General features: G+C 42.6%; 1 non-coding gene across 1 annotated transcript; it reads left to right on the top strand.

Moving 5' to 3' along the window:
• Nucleotides 1–12,952: 12,952 nt before the first annotated feature.
• On the top strand, nucleotides 12,953–13,026 carry Trnai-uau (transfer RNA isoleucine (anticodon UAU)). Its single transcript has one exon. It is a non-coding gene; the product is annotated as a tRNA-Ile (tRNA).
• Nucleotides 13,027–17,842: the final 4,816 nt, after the last annotated feature.

Genomic DNA, 17,842 nt, shown 5'->3' with positions numbered 1-17,842 from the left:
AGTATTTGCAGTAAGTGATAGTTCAACAGAGAAATTAATTTCTTACTACCATTCGCTTATGGCAATTCGGTGGAGTAAATCTTCCGTTATAAAGGGTATGTTTGGCTCAGAAACAAGCAGTTTGAAAAGTATGTGGTGTAAGTCTGCTAACTTCTTTTCGACCCCCGTTCAGGAGATTGGGAATTCTGACACCGACCGCTGTTAACAATATGCACTTACTCACAAGAATTAGAATACTATGCAGAAATCCAAGCTGGTAGTTTGATCGCACCTCCTTGTCTCTTGTCCAGAAAGGCGTGCATTATTCCGCTGCATCCATTTTCAGTAATCTACATCAAGAATGTAGACACCTTAGCGGACACACTCGCACTTTAAAGACTAAATTTAAGAATTTCCTCTAGGCTCACTTTGATTCTGTCGAAGAGTTTCTCAAATGAAATTAGGCGAACCCTTATATTTTATTGACGATAGTACTAATACATATCCAATAACTCGTTGTCGGCATAGGATTCGTGAAAATGTTGTTTTATCTATTATTAACTTTTATGAAGTTAATTTAAAGTTCTGATCCATTTCCCCACCATAGGGATTTGCTCTTCACATTGGTTCTACATAAAAAAAAAAGACGTCTAGAAAAATAAAAAAAAAATCAGATTTCATAAGGCATTTGGCACCTGAGAACTATTGGGAATGTAATGGCAACAGAAATTTATTCATACTATATAAATTATAGTCTACAACGATGGAAAAATCTAAAGAAACAGCGGGGTATTCATGGACGAACTAAATGCACAGAAGGGATGTGAATACTGCAGTTTCTCATTGTATGAAACGTTAAATCTTTGTGCCGAACTGAGAGTCAAACCCGGATACCTTTCTTCGCGGACGGTATTACGCAATCGGATAACGATTAGTGGTTTAAACTTGCCATTCATTCCTCTCCGTACTACGAAACTCCGCAGAAACTCCTCTAGGATGAGTCTTGTGGATGCCGCTGGCCCATTGAACGTGTCGCCAAATGTCTGACGTAAATGTATTTAGATCTGGAGTTCGGTTGAGTAAGTGTTTATCCGGTGCAATGCTCCACTGAACACGGAACAGCATACTGTAAAACAAACCATTGTAGCCCCTCTTTGTCTGCAAAGCTATTAAGATCTTAGTGTGGAAGTAATCTTAACATTGCTATTCAGGGAATGCGGTGCTAAATGGAGCGCAAAAGATGAGGAGTTGAATGTTGTGAGAATACTGAAAGTTTAAAAGAGAAATTGAAAATCTGACATTAGATTTAATGTGGATAAGAATGATTAAATGGGAATCCAGAGATATTGGTCAACTACTGTCAAAAATGGCTCTGAGCACTATGGGACTCAACATCTTAGGTCACAAGTCCCCTAGAACTTAGAACTACTTAAACCTAACTAACCTAAGGGGATTACACACACCCATGCCCGAGGCAGGATTCGAACCTGCGATCGTAGCAGTCCCGCGGTTCCGGACTGCAGCGCCAGAACCGCTTGACCACCGCGGCCGGCCAACTACTGTCAGTCGATGCATATTGACATAGAAAATCAGTAACATACAGCGTAAAAGGAAGCTTGAGAAATATAAACACAAATGAATGCCGACTGCTTATATCATCTTACACCAATAAATGCCAAGTACAAATGCGTTACGGCCAGCCATAAGAGCCTCTAGTTGACTAACGTTAATCCACTGGTACAGGTCACTCGGGCTTTTGTGTTGGTGTTAGTACATCAGATTATGTTTAAACTTACAAGGAATCACACAAGAATGCGTTAACCACGGTCATGAGAAACGCTTTCTGTCTTCCAATAAATTGGAATTTGACAAACTGCGTATTGGCTTCTGTCTCGGGTTCTTCGGCCGACGTTCATCTAATGATTTTTCTGACGTTTCGCCAGCACGAGTGGCTGGCATTGTCAAAGCTTCACCCTCCATTGCCGGTGGTGAACTGGAGGCGAGCTCGCGGCCGCGGACTATATGTACCTGGCGCGCCAACGTCCGAGGGCTTCTCCGCGGTCATTTCCGGTGCGGTTCTCCTCTTGCTACCTGCGACGGTCGTTCGCTGCAGTACGGGAAGCCAGGATCCGTTTACCTTAAGGCTTTCCTCTTTCTTATTGAAACTGTTCGCGTGTTTCTGTATTTCTACAGCTTCTCTGAACAAGCGCGTGTGATAGTGCTTCTCTACAGCTAGAACTTCCGTGTCGGCGAATTTTATTACGTGGTCAGTCCCATTTCTCCACCTGCCTCAACCTGCAATGTCGCTTGTGCTCTTTGATCCTGGTGTTAAGTGATCGTCCAGTCATTCCGACAAATTTTTCCGCATGTGCATGGTATACGGTATATTCCCGACCTTGCAAGTGGGTCTCTTTTCTCCTTCGCCGATCTAAGACACTCTTGGATCTTCCTTGCCAGTTTGAAAATCGTCTTTACGCCATGTTTGCGCAATGTACGGCCGATTCTGTCCGTCACTCTGGGAATGTATGGCAGAAAGGCCGTACCCGACATTTCTTTTTCTGGTTCCTTACTTCGCCGAGTGTTGGGCTCTGTTACACTTCTAATGTAATTTGTGGAGTACCCATTGCTCCTCAGAACAGTTTCCAGGTGTTGCTTTTCTCGTTTGAGGTGTTGCGGCTCACATATTCGTCCTGCTCTCGTTACGAGCGTACTAATCATGCCTCTTTTCTGGCTCGGGTGGTGGTTTGACAGTTTGTGCAGGTATCGGTCCGTGTGTGTCGGTTTTCGATACACGCTGTGTCCCAGGTTTTCGCCTTCCCTTGTGACCAGCACATCTAGAAATGGCAGTTTCTTGTCCTTTCCTACTTCCATGGTAAATGTTATGTTGGCATGGAGGCTGTTCAAGTGTCTTAGGAAGTCACCGAGCTGTTCTTCACCGTGGCTCCAAACCACGAAAGTATCATCGACGTACCTGTACCACACCTTAGGTTTGCAAGTCGCCGAGTCCAGTGCCTGTGCTTCGAATTGTTCCATGAAGAAGTTGGCCACCACTGGACTGAGAGGACTACCCATTGCGACGCCTTCCAGCTGTTCGTAGAAACCGCCATTCCCCGTGAAATTGCTCGTGGTGAGACATGCATGGAAGAGCTTTTTGATGTCTTGCGGGAACATGGAACCGATGTGCTCCAGAGCGTCACTGAGTGGCACTTTTGTAAATAACGAAACAACATCAAAGCTGACCAGGATGTCGTTTGGTGCAAGAAGCTGAAGAAACTGAAACTTGCAACTACTGGAAAGGCTGCTGCCCCTCGTCAGGAACCACACGTTTGTCTGTCCTCTCAACATATACCCCTCCGTTGTGGTTGCACCTACGGCACGGCTATCTGTATCCCTGAGGCACGCAAGCCTCCCCATCAATGGCCAGGTCCAATGTTTCATTGGAGCAGGGGGGGTGGGAAATGTGTAGTACATAAAAAAAAATTAGCAAGTGGGAAGCAGTAAAATAAAAAGAAACCGTATTTTTTCAGTTTATATTGTGTGTGTGTGTGTGTGTGTGTACGATTTTTTTTGGGGTGTACAAATCTATCTAACATTCTAGAATAGCTTTACATAACCTAAGAGAATCACAAATACCATTCAACAGTAACAAAGCATATCACACTAGCCGTTTCAAAAACTGGAAATTACAGATATCATTAAGAAATGCCAGCAAGTAGATCAAACAGATTCCGGCATCAAAATATTAAACCAATTGTGGGGCGGCTGGTAGAAAATTATTTGCTGTTGTATAAATGTTTGCATGTTGAAATTATGCAATTCCCGGCCGATGCACCATATGTGGGGCGGCGGGTGGAATTAATGGTTATATAAAATGCTCCTATTATTTATGCTGTTGTTTTGCCGTTCTCAACACTGGCTCTCTAACTACAATATTGGCAACCAGAAAGTGATTAGCAAAACGTGAAGCCTGTAATTAGAATTCCTAGTGCCCACTTCATCTGAGAAACACACTTATAGCTGCAGCTTATAGCACTGAGAAATTAGGAGATTGTCTGGGATTCATAATCAAAAACGATTTTCTAAAAATAGTTCAGTATGTTCTGAAAGTCACAGATGAAAAAAAAGAATCCACACAATCTGACTAACAGAGCAGTTCAGAGTCTGATGCGATGATGCAACTATAACTGTCCAAATTAAATATTTAAATGAATGCTCGTCATAATTTGATGATAATGTTCATCAAACGCCACGCTAAATAATGGTAGAATGTCTGTCCCGCGACGGCACGTGAAAATACGACATACGCAAACTGAAGCTAGATAATTAAAATCATCCCAGAATTAACACTTCACTCGAAAATGATTTCATGGTTACGTGTATCCCGAGTAACTTACTACGGCATCCGAGGCCGTTTATAGCAATGATACCGACGTGACGCGACTCCCGACACAGATGGTGTGCTATTCAGCGTCTGGAGAGAACTGGGGCCTTGCTTCCTCGCGCAGCGTTCTTATATACACTCCTGGAAATTGAAATAAGAACACCGTGAATTCATTGTCCCAGGAAGGGGAAACGTTATTGACACATTCCTGGGGTCAGATACATCACATGATCACACTGACAGAACCATAGGCACATAGACACAGGCAACAGAGCATGCACAATGTCGGCACTAGTACAGTGTATATCCACCTTTCGCAGCAATGCAGGCTGCTATTCTCCCATGGAGACGATCGTAGAGATGCTGGATGTAGTCCTGTGGAATGGCTTGCCATGCCATTTCCACCTGGCGCCTCAGTTGGACCAGCGTTCGTGCTGGACGTGCAGACCGCGTGAGACGACGCTTCATCCAGTCCCAAACATGCTCAATGGGGGACAGATCCGGAGATCTTGCTGGCCAGGGTAGTTGACTTACACCTTCTAGAGCACGTTGGGTGGCAAGGGATACATGCGGACGTGCATTGTCCTGTTTGAACAGCAAGTTCCCTTGCCGGTCTAGGAATGGTAGAACGATGGGTTCTATGACGGTTTGGATGTACCGTGCACTATTCAGTGTCCCCTCGACGATCACCAGTGGTGTACGGCCAGTGTAGGAGATCGCTCCCCACACCATGATGCCGGGTGTTGGCCCTGTGTGCCTCGGTCGTATGCAGTCCTGATTGTGGCGCTCACCTGCACGGCGCCAAACACGCATACGACCATCATTGGCACCAAGGCAGAAGCGACTCTCATCGCTGAAGACGACACGTCTCCATTCGTCCCTCCATTCACGCCTGTCACGACACCACTGGAGGCGGGCTGCACGATGTTGGGGCGTGAGCGGAAGACGGCCTAACGGTGTGCGGGACCGTAGCCCAGCTTCATGGAGACGGTTGCGAATGGTCCTCGCCGATACCCCAGGAGCAACAGTGTCCCTAATTTGCTGGGAAGTGGCGGTGCGGTCCCCTACGGCACTGCGTAGGATCCTACGGTCTTGGCGTGCATCCGTGCGTCGCTGCGGTCCGGTCCCAGGTCGACAGGCACGTGCACCTTCCACCGACCACTGGCGACAACATCGATGTACTGTGGAGACCTCGCGCCCCACGTGTAGAGCAATTCGGCGGTACGTCCACCCGGCCTCCCGCATGCCCACTATACGCCCTCGCTCAAAGTCCGTCAACTGCACATACGGTTCACGTCCACGCTGTCGCGGCATGCTACCAGTGTTAAAGACTGCGATGGAGCTCCGTATGCCACGGCAAACTGGCTGACACTGACGGTGGCGGTGCACAAATGCTGCGCAGCTAGCGCCATTCGACGGCCAACACCGCGGTTCCTGGTGTGTCCGCTGTGCCGTGCGTGTGATCATTGCTTGTACAGCCCTCTCGCAGTGTCCGGAGCAAGTATGGTGGGTCTGACACACCAGTGTCAATGTGTTCTTTTTTCCATTTCCAGGAGTGTATAAATCCGTGGTGCGGACGGCTAAGGGAACGCCTGATCAAAACGGCTCTCACGACTAGCCGCTGGGCTAGTAATGCACCACATTAAGTTACCGAATAAATCATAGCTCCTTTTGCTGATGGCCGATAAAGCTGTCAATTTAAATGTGCATTCAACACACAGGTAAGTAATCATAATAAAAGTTTGACGTGGCTAAGTTAAATATTTTGGGCGAGAGAATTAATTTAATTACACTGCACGCAGTAGACGAGCTCTGAACTTGCCTTTTGGAGATACGCTATCGCCATAGTTTTAAAGTTATTCAAATGAAACTTCTCACATCTTTATGATTATAGCGGATCTCCATTCTACTTAAATTTAAACATCCTAGCCTTATTTATTAGCCTACTTAATCTATCTTGCTTCCTTAATTTTTAAGACAAAAACCAGAAAATCATGAATTTCAACAAAAATTTTAATTTGTGAGATCCAAAGTACTGTTTCTATTAAATTATTATGGAAAAGGAATCTAAATATAAATTTTTAAGTCTCTAGCTCTTTTCTGTTGCGCCAATGATTTTTACAGAAAAACGTCCAAATTTCGAAAATGTTTAAAGTTATCGAACTGATATTCAACACATATTAATTTAGTATTACTCCTGACATGCTAGAAACGTTTTCAGGTTATTTACTTGATTTTTAAAGTATTGCGCAACATTTATGACGTCAGAGCTAGTTACAGCGGACTGGCTGGCACACAATGGAAAGACTGATGTGAATTTACTACGGCGTGAGTAGGCTGCTTCCTTACACAATGAACTGTAAATAAGCCTGAAATTTATCCAGCTCCTTTTGCGACATAAAGGATATGTTCCAGTCTGTCCGATTACTTCGAACAATAGCTGACCGGAAATACATAAAATTGCTACGGAAGCAGGGTCCCAACAAGTTTCTATGGTGGCATCCACAGCGGAAAATCCCCGCTCCTACATAACTTAGCCCATTGTCGGGATGGCAGCGTACGTGATGGTGAACAAAGGGACTCCCTCCAAACACTCATCACAGGTGGTGCTTATCTGTCCACCTCGGCCAAGGTGATGAGAAAAGTCCCTTCTATGTTGCCCAGAGGCTTCTCTGTTTAGCGTTTCTGGGAAAATCGTTTAATTTAGTGGTGCCATACACATCATTAGACAGTGTTCATACTGTAAGAACAGAGAATACCAGCAACATAAGCCCATTGGATAAAAAATTGGTCACCTCAGGAGATAAAACGCTAATTCCACGCAACGTCGTCTCTAGCTCTGTTCGGGGAGGAAGGAACATCAGAAGAATACATAGGAGTTCCGTGTCGCGCAGAACCCATTTATTATTCGTTAAGTCCTGTAAAGCTTTTAAGTAGTGGCGACGTTAACTACTGTTCCATATTGTACCAGACGCTATGTATGGGATGAAGGTCGCTTGATTTAGTGGGCCAATCGAGATGCAACATAGTGGTAGAGGGTTAGTCAAAACCCTTTGGAAACACCTCAACCAACAGGAGTGTTCACAGAGCACTCATCAGCGAAATGTTGATGGAGAAACATTACTTGGTCACAGAGAATGTTTAAACAACGTCTTGTTCCTAGTCACGTTAACCTGAATGAGTGAGAACAATTAATAGTGCGAGAAACACGAACAAATCACCGCAGAATCATCTCCTGACTGAAATGTACTTTTTATGACAAAAAAATAAAAGAATGAAAAACAGCACAGCACGAAGGAATCATCCGTATGATAGGGAAATCGGTAGATTTGGTGTACATGTATAGACAAATAAACGATTACAATTTCAGAAGTACTGCGCCATTTATTCAAGAGAGAGAGCTTCATACATTTAGCAAATCAATAAGGCGTTGATCCATCTCTGACCCATAAGCAAGTAGTAATTCTGCTCGGCATTGTCTGATAGTTGCTGGACGTCCTGTTGAGGGATGTCGTGATAAATTCTGTCCAATGGCCGCGTTAGATCTTCAAAATCCCTCGACGGTTGAGGCCCGTGCCCATAATGCTCCAAGCGTTCTCAGCTGGGTAGAGATCCGGCGACTTTGATGGCCAAGTGCCCCTCTGGTGATTGCTCGGTCCTCACGTTGTGTCGTGTCTCCATGTCGACCGATTGCATTTTGACGATTTTTTCGGCCATGGTTCATCCACTCCTGCCAACATCGTCGAATGGTCGCATCGCTCTTACATAAATTTCAAGCTATTAATCGATTAATGCAACCGGCTTCTTTGAGCCAAACTACACATTTTCTCTCCTGACCTCTGCCTATATTGTTCATGCGCCTGTCTGCGAAGCATAGTTACTGTCCAACTGTGCAGGGAACGAAATTCACAATCAGTTTATGTCCTAGCATTGACATCACCGTGTGATGCGTGCACCCAGAATATGCACTACTCCTCAGGCATGGTTACGATGTAAAGATTTTCTGTAGGCCTGACCTCGTTTGGTTTCCACTGGACTGCGTCATATGGCGTAATAAGGAAACCGCGCAGTGTTTCCAAGCCTCTGACAAGGAGGATTTACCTCCTGACATATTTTATACGCGGTATCGCTACCAAATATCAACCAATCCAAAGATGCCTAAATAGAGGTAAAACGTATTATTGGGAAATAACGAAAAATATTCACACTGAAACCAGGACTGCTCGTTCCTTCGTAACATTTTTGAATCTCCGCGTATTAATCTAATTTGTTAGACACAGTTCTCGGCCTTCGTCAGAGTCTACAGTAGACCTCCGCAGCACGGGTGGATAATCTTTTTTCTTAGTAGTGAAATTTTTCACGGCGTTTAGTATGGATAGAGACTGTGATTGTTGTGTGCGGATGCAAACAGAGTTAGTGACATATAAGTCTCAGCTATAGGCTATGATGGCGTCGGTTACACAGCTTGAAGCTGCAGTGGATGAGCGTCACTGTTGAGGGCCGGCCGTGGGGAACAAACGGACGTCCAGCACATCCGAGTCCTCTGATCGATCCTTGCCGGTGGCCGCCCCAGTTACTACTCGCACTGAGGTTGACCCGTCACCCGTGGTCGAATGGAAAGTCGCCTCAGGGCGTGGGAGGGCCAAGGACATTCCAGGGGGCCGCACGTAAGGCAACACAGGTTAGTCTGCCACAGAGGTTCCGGGTGCTGTCTGTAACTGACACCATCTCTCAGCGAGATGCAGTCGCGTGTCCTGTTTCAGACGAAACCTCTGAGCCTGCATGATCCGGGCAATCACAGAGGGTGGGATTATTGGTAGTTGGGAACTCCAATATTAGGGGCGTTATGGGGCTCCTTAGGGACGTAGCTGCCAAAAAGGGGGAGAAAGCTAATGTGCACTCTGTGTGCCTACCGGGTAGAATCATTAGAGACGTGGAACCAATCCTTCCGGATGCCATGAAGAACACAGGTTGCAGCCAACGACAGGTGGTGGCTGACGTCGGTACCAATGATTTGTGTCGCTTCGGATCGGAAGAGATACTCTCTGATTTCGAGTGGCTAACAGCAATGGTGAAGGCTGCCAGTATTGGTCGTGAGATGAAAGCAGAGCTGACCATTTGAAGCATAGTCTACAGGACCGATTGCAGACCTCTGGTACAGAGCCGAGTGGAGGGTCTGAATTAGAGGCTCAGACGGTTCTGCGACCGTGTGCACTGCAGATTCCTCTACTTGCGCCTTAGGGTGGTTGAGTTTCGGGTTCCGCTGAATGGGTCAGGAGTCCACTACACTCAGGAGGCGACTACACGTGTAGCAGGGGCTGTGTGGCGTGAACTAGGCGGTCTTTTAGGTTAGAGGGGAACACACAAAAAGCGCTTCAGCATCAAAGGGTGCAGGCCGAACACAGGAAGAACGTAGACACAGGAACCATCGGTGTAACAGTTGTAAATTGTTGTAGCTGTGTTGGGAAAGTACCAGAGCTCCAAACGCTAATCAAAAGCACTGATGCCCAAACCGTTATAGCGCCGGAGATAAGTTAGGCCGAAATTTCTGCGAAAAATCTAACAGTGTTACGAATGGATAAGCTAAATACAGTTGGCTACGGCATGTTTGTTGCTGTTAGAAGCAGGTCATCGTGTGAAATTGAAGTAGATAGTTCCTGAGAGCCGGCCGCTGTAGCAGAGCGGTTCTAGGCGCTTCAGTCTGGAACTGCGCGACCGCTACGATCGCATGTTCGAATCCTGTCTCGAGCATGGATGTGTGTGATGTCCTTAGGTTAGTTAGGTTTAAGTAGTTCTATGTTCTAGGGGACTGATGACCTCAGATGTTAAATCCCATAGTGCTCAGTCATTTTAACCAAGTTCCTGAGAGTTAGTGTGGGCAGAGGTCATTCTTGGGAACCGGAATTAAAAAATAGTTGGATCCTTTTACCGACTTCCCAGGTCGGATGATACAATTGCGGAAAGGTTGAAAGAATCCTTGAGTTTAATTTCAAACACGTACCCGATTTATACAAATACAGTTGGTGGTGACTTCAATTTACCTTAGATATGTTGGCGAAAATATATGTTTATATCCGGACGTAAGCATTAAAAATCATCCTAAATCGTGCCAAATGCATTCTCTGAAAATTATTTCGAGCAATTAGTGCATGAGCTAACGCGAATAGTAAACTGTTGTGAAAACACAGTTGACCTCATAGCAACAAATAATCAAAACGGATACAGATTAGAGAACATAGGGTTGTCGTAGAGAGATTGAATATTGTAATTCCTAAATTCTCCAAAAATAAGCGTGAAATATACCTCTTCAAAAAACTAGATAAAAACTCACTTCACGCCTTCTTGATACATGATCTCTACACCTTCCAATTTAACGCTATGAGTGTAGATCCTATGTGGCTTGAATTCAAAGAAATATTATCGGCAGCAATAGAGATTTATACTGAATAAATTATCAAACGACGAAGATGGTCCTCCTTGGTATACAAAACGGGTCAGACGAATACTGCAGAAACAGTGAAGAAAAGAAAAAAAAAAAAAAAACAGTTGCCGATCTTTGACAGAATCTCGATATTTAGCGCAGAATTCAATGCGAGATGTTTATAATAGCTTCCAATCCGAAACTTTCTCACGAAACCAGGCAGGAAATACAAAGAGATTCAGGTCGTATGTGAATTTTGCTAGCGGCATGATACAATCAATACCGTCTCTGCGCGATAGCATTAGAAATACTATAGACGACAGTGCTGCTAAAGCAGCGTTACTAAACACTGAACTTTGTTTTGTCTTTCCTGTATGCTGAGTCTGTCCTTCCGAGAGTCATTTCTTTTTCTATTTCTTCATATTTTTCTTGCAGCCTTTTAATCTTAGCTTCCCTGCATTTCCTATTTATTACGGTCGTCAGCTACTTGTATTTCTGTATTCTTGAGTTTCCCAGAACATTTTTGTACTTCCTCCTTTCATCGATCAAATGAAGTATTTCTTCTGTTAACCATGCTTTCTTCGCTGTTACCTTCTTTGTACCAATGTTTTTCTTTCCAATTTCTGTCATGGCCCTTTTTAGAGATGTCTATTCCTCTTCAAATGTAGTGCCTACTGAGCTATTCCTTATTGTTGCATCTATAGTCTTAAAAAAACAACAACTTCCAGCGAATCTCGTCATTCCTCATTACTACTGTATCCAACTTCTCTGCGTATTGATTCTTCCTGACTAATGACTTCAGCTTCAGCCTACTATTTATCTCCACTATATAGTCTATATCTGATCCTGGGTACGCCTTACAATTCAGTATCTGATTTCGGAATCTCTGTCTGACCATGATATAATCAACTGAAATCTTCCCGTATCACCTGGCCTATTCAAGTATACCTCCTCGCGATTCTTGAACAGAGTATTCGCTATTACTAGCTGAAGGTTGTTACAGAACTCAATTAGTCTTTCTCGTCTCTTATTCCTTGTCCCAAGCCCATAGTCGCCGGTAACCATTTATTCTACTCCTTCTTCCACAACTGCATTCCAGTCTCCCACTGTTTGATATTCGTCTCCCTTTACGTGCAGTATTACCCTTTTCAGAATCCTCATTTACTTTCTCCACCTCTTAATGTTCAGCTTGCGACATCTGCACATATTCCTGAACTATCTTTGTCGGTGTTGGTTTGTTGTCGATTTTGATAAGAACAACCCTATCACTGAACTGTTCACAGTAGCACTCTCTCTGCCCTACCTTCCTATTCATAACGAATCCTACTCCCTTTATATCATTTTCTGCTGCTGTTGATATTACCCTATGCTCATCTGACCACAAATCCTTGTCTTCTATCATTTCATTTCACTGACCTCTACTATATCTAGATTGAGCCTTTGCACTTTCCTTTTCAGATTTTCTATTTTCCCTACCACGTTCAAGCTCCTGACATGCCAAGCCGCGATTCGTTGATTATTCAATCTTTTTCTCATGGTCACCTGCCCCTTGGCAGTCCCATCCCGGAGATCCGGATGGAGGACTATTTCGGAATCTTTTCCCACTGGAGAGATCATGTTGACCCTTTTCCATTACAGGCCACATGTCCTGCGTCTACACTTTACTTGTCTTTAATGCAGTGGTTTCCATTGCCTTCTGCATCCTCAAGTCGTAGATCATTTCTGATTCTTCCACCTTTAGTGGCAGTTTGCCACCCCTAGCAAGAAAGTGCACTGAACCTCTGTCCGCTGCTCCACCCTTTTTGACAAATCCGTTGGCAGAAAGAGGATGACCTACTTATGGTTGAAATCTTTGGCCGCAAGTGCTGATTATTAATTAAAATTTAAGCAGTGGCGGAATTCGAACCCGGGACGGAGGGCTCTTTGATTGCTAATCAGTTCTTTCGGACACGATATTCATACAGATCATGCTTACCAGCCAATGATCATCTGCAGTGCGGATGCCCTCATATTTCTCAAACTCTTACGGGATTCGTTATATTGACTTCCGCAAGTAATGAGTATAGTGGGCAGTGGAACCACAAATGTAGTGTGTGGACAATAAGCTGGAAATGCGAGTCTCACGGGAAGCGTGCCGGAGATAAGTTCCTGCAGTCAAACTATCCTCTTTGTCCTCGATGGCTCAGTCGGATAGAGCGTCTGCCTTATAAGCAGGATATCCCGCGTTCGAGTCCCGGTTGGGGCACACATTTTTTACCATAACGCCTGTAAGCAGCTAGTAAGGTCTGGATTTCACTGAAGTTCTATGTCTAATAATAGGAACCATGATGTGCAATAGCGATAGAAATTGGGAAGTATGGAGATCACTTAACTGCTTCAGTACCCTCCTCACCGGTAATAATAATAGTGAGTGCTGGAAACATAGTCGTCCCTGTGAATCAGTACGATGCCTACAAGTATATCTGCTCCTTTAACGAAACAAAAAACGTTATGTAAAACCATGAAACTATTACATACTTCAGGAACTTTTCTTCTATTAATGAAAAGAAATCACTTTCAGCGCCGTTAATGCATTTAAAGCCACACTGCGTATACTTTTGAAAGCATTAACAGGACCAAAAGATACCTTGAAGAAATACAGGGGATAATACGTGGAAATGACACGAACTGATGTATCCTTCTTCCTAAATCAGCTGCTGGAAGAAAGTAAGAAACTAACAGGTATTCAACAGCTCCATCGAAAGCAACTCTCGAATTTAAACAAAATTTATACAACAACAACTCGTCACAAAGCAGTAGTATCCGCATATGTCGGTTACACACCAGTGACGGTGTCAGAAAACTCCGGAAAAGAATCTTGGTGTAAATAATTGAACACCAGTGTAATAGGATGTGTTACAACAGAACTGCACGGAAAACACGTGAATGACTTCAGCCATGTCGCAAGACTCGGACAACTGATTGACGCAATGAGGTTTGCATGCAGAACATACATTTGTGACAAACACGCAGAATCAGCTTACTGCGAGGGGGAACTACTGGTCGTACATTCCGAAAGGGCAAGGAGTAGCTGCAGGACGTAAAATCTTGGCACCCGCAGAATATTTGAAAAGTCATGATGATATCGCCGAATTAATCCACCAGACGTTGGGGACAACAGCGATATTTAATGAAAGATTTCCATCCGTACCATAGTTTGATTCTCTCACTGTTGCAGAAAACGAAATTCTCGTACTTTACTTGAACCGAGACATAATAACAGATGAATCACTCACAGGACATAGTAACGATACTAAAGCGAAACGAGCTGCCTTCGTTAAAGAGATCGCTGTACCAAACACCAATAATGTGTAGACGACCTGCAAAGAGAAAATGGCAAATTACAGGGATGATGTAAAAGCCATTTGGAAACATACGTCAGTAGATTTAATCCCTGAGGTAGCAACCGACGCAATGTCATTGTGTTAAGCGTATAGGATCCAAAACTGAATCTTTACCTCTGTTTGGAACTGTAGAAGACATCTGGGGGAACATAGGTAATTGAGTGATAACTTGTTATTTGCACCTTCATCATTATAGCTAACGTAAATGAGTGAGCCAGTAAATAATAATAAAACCCGTGGAGGCCCGGGAAAAGAATAGGCCTCCGGTATGTTCTGCCAGTCGTAAAAGGCGACGAAAAGAACAAACCACTAATAGGGCTAACCCCCCTTTTAGTGTGATTAGTTGGTTCAGGACAGAACTAAAGAAGCCTCGGACAAGCGCCGTCATGGTCGGGGACGACGCGTGAACCCTATGCCCGCCCACAATGGTAACGACACTGCTAGCCAACTGGAAAATGATTTAAATCCAAATAGAGGTGTTTTGCAGCATATGCCCCCTGCAACCACTCTAGAAGGAAAACAAAGACAGAGGATGAGATGGTCAGATGAAGTTAAGGCACCTCATGTTCCGTTATTGACAAGCAACAAACCTAGGAACCAACACAACTGGATACAGATCACAAGTATACACAACATTTATTACCAGATACCCAGAATTAAAATTTTTAACAGAAAACGACTAGCTGATCAGATCTGTGTAGTAATAAAAAATAACAGGATACCCCAGTCAGAATTAGAAAACATCAAACAAGAAGTACAACAAATACTGGAACAAAATAATGTGCAATCAAAAGAAGAAGAAAATACAGTAATGGACTCGAACATCCCAGAGCAAACAAACAATGAACAACACGCATCAATTAAACAGTCAGATGAAAACGAAATCTTAAGACAGCCACCAGAACAAGCACAAATAGAACTCGAAGTAACACACATGTTAGATATAGAAGAAAAATTTCAGCTGACATATATAGGATACAAAGACACAAATACAGACATTAGACCATTCTTGCATAGACCGCAAAATAACCCACAAGTCGAAACAACAATAAAAACTATCAACACAATCATATGCAACAAAATAAATGAAAACACAACTATGGAAGAGTTACAACTACTGATTTTGTAGGAGCACTCACTACACTAAATATACACACTAGGCAGAGATCAGAGCCAACCAACACACAGAAGAAACCCACAAAACCAGCGTGGCAACACAGGCTACAGATCAGAATAGAAAAACTGAGAAAAGACATCGGACATCTAACACAATTTATAAGAAATGAAATTTCAGACAAAAAACGAAAAAGGTTAGGTAAAATCTCACAACAAGAAGCGATAGAGCAATTAGATGAAAAGAAGCAGAAATTACAAGCATTGGCCAAACGACTTAGAAGATAGAAAAAAAGTGAAAATAGAAGGAAACAAAACCAAAGATTCAACACAAACCAAAAGAAATATATGGTCAAACCCGGTACAACATAACGGGCATGCACAGTGGATACAAGCAGAAACAGACCCATACAAGATGATACCACAAATTCCTCAAGTGATAATTTTGAACATGAAGTCACCCAAGCACTTAATTCTACTCACAATTGGAAAGCCCCTGGAAAAGATAAAATAGCAAATTTCTGGCTAAAGAAGTTCACCTCAACACATTCACATCTAGCTAAATTATGTAACAGTTACATTGCAGACCCATACACATTCCCTGATACACTTACACAAGGAATAACTTATCTGAAACCTAAAGATCAAGCAGACACAGCAAAACCAGCTAAATATCGCCCAATAACTTGCCTACCAAAAATATACAAAATATTAGCTTCAGTCATTACACAGAAATTAATGACACATACAACACAGAACAAAATTATAAATGAAGAACAAAAATGCTGTTGCAAAGGAGCACGAGGATGTAAAGAGCAACTGATAATAGATGCAGAGGTGACATATCAAGCTAAAACTAAACAAAGGTCAATACACTACGCATACATTGATTACCAAACAGCTTTTGATAGTGTACCCCACTCACGGTTACTACAAATATTGGAAATATGCAAAGTAGATCCTAAATTGATACAGTTCCTAAACATAGTAATGAAAAATTGGAAAACCACACTTAATATCAAAACAAATTCAAATAATATCACATCACAGCCATTACAGATTAAGCCTGGAATATACCAAGGAGATTCATTAAGTCCTTTCTGGTTCTGCCTTGCTCTGAACCCACTATCCAACATGCTAAATAATAGAAATTATGGATACAATATTACTGGAACATACCCACACAAAATCACACATTTGCTATACATGGATGATCTAAAACTACTGGCAGCAACAAATCAACAACTCAACTAATTACTAAAGATAACAGAAGTATTCAGCAATGATATAAAAATGGCTTTTGGTACAGACAAATGTAAGAAAAACAGCATAGTCAAGGGAAAACACACTAAACAAAAAGATTACATATTGGATAACAACAGCGACTGCATAGAAGCGATGGAAAAAACAGATGCCTATAAATATCTAGGATACAGACAAAAAATAGGAATAGATAATACAAATATTAAAGAAGAACTAAAAGAAAAATATAGACAAAGACTACCAAAAATACTGAACAGAATTGACAGCAAGAAACAAGACAAAATCTATAAATACTTACGCTATACCAATATTGACCTACTCATTTGGAGTAGTGAAATGGAGTAACACAGACCTAGAAGCACTCATATACTTACACGATCACAATGCCACAAATATAGAATACATCACATACATTCAGCAACAGAAAGATTCACATTCAGCAGAAAGGAAGGAGGAAGGGGATTTATCGATATAAAAAACCTAAATTATGGACAGGTAGACAATTTAAGAAAATTCTTTATACAACGAGCAGAAACTAGCAAAATACACAAAGTAATCACTCATATAAATACATCGGCTATACCACTGCAATTTCATAACCATTTCTACAGCCCTTTAGATCACATAACATCAACAGATACGAAGAAAGTAAATTAGGCAAAGAAAACACTACATGGCAAGCACCCGTAACATCTAACACAGCCACACATCGATGAAGACGCATCGAACACACGGCTAAGAAAAGGCAATATATACAGTGAGACGGAAGGATTCATGATTGCAATACAGGATCAAACAATAAACACCAGATAATACAGCAAGCATATTATTAAAGATCCCAATACCACAACAGATAAATGCATACTTTGCAAACAAGAAATAGAAACAGTAGATCACATCACAAACGGATGTACAACACTAGCAAATACAGAATACACCAGAAGACATGACAATGTAGCAAAAATAATACATTAACAACTTGCCATACAACATAAACTAATAAAACAACACGTTCCCACATACAAGTATGCACCACAAAATGTACTGGAGGATGATGAATACAAATTATACTGGAACAGAACCATTATAACAGATAAAACAAGACCACGTAACAAACCTGACATCGTACTCCCCAATAGAAAGAAGAAATTAACACAACTAATCGAAATATCCATACCCAAATACAACAAATATACAGAAGAAAACAGGAGGAAAAAATTGAAAAATACATCAAACTGGCTGAGGATGTCAAGGACGTGTGGCATCAGGATAAAGTTGTTGACATTATACCAATTATACTAT

The sequence above is a fragment of the Schistocerca nitens genome, chromosome 5, assembly GCF_023898315.1.
Source record: "Schistocerca nitens isolate TAMUIC-IGC-003100 chromosome 5, iqSchNite1.1, whole genome shotgun sequence".
In the NCBI taxonomy this organism is placed as follows: Eukaryota; Metazoa; Arthropoda; class Insecta; order Orthoptera; family Acrididae; genus Schistocerca; species Schistocerca nitens.
This window is presented reverse-complemented; position numbering and strand designations above follow the sequence as displayed.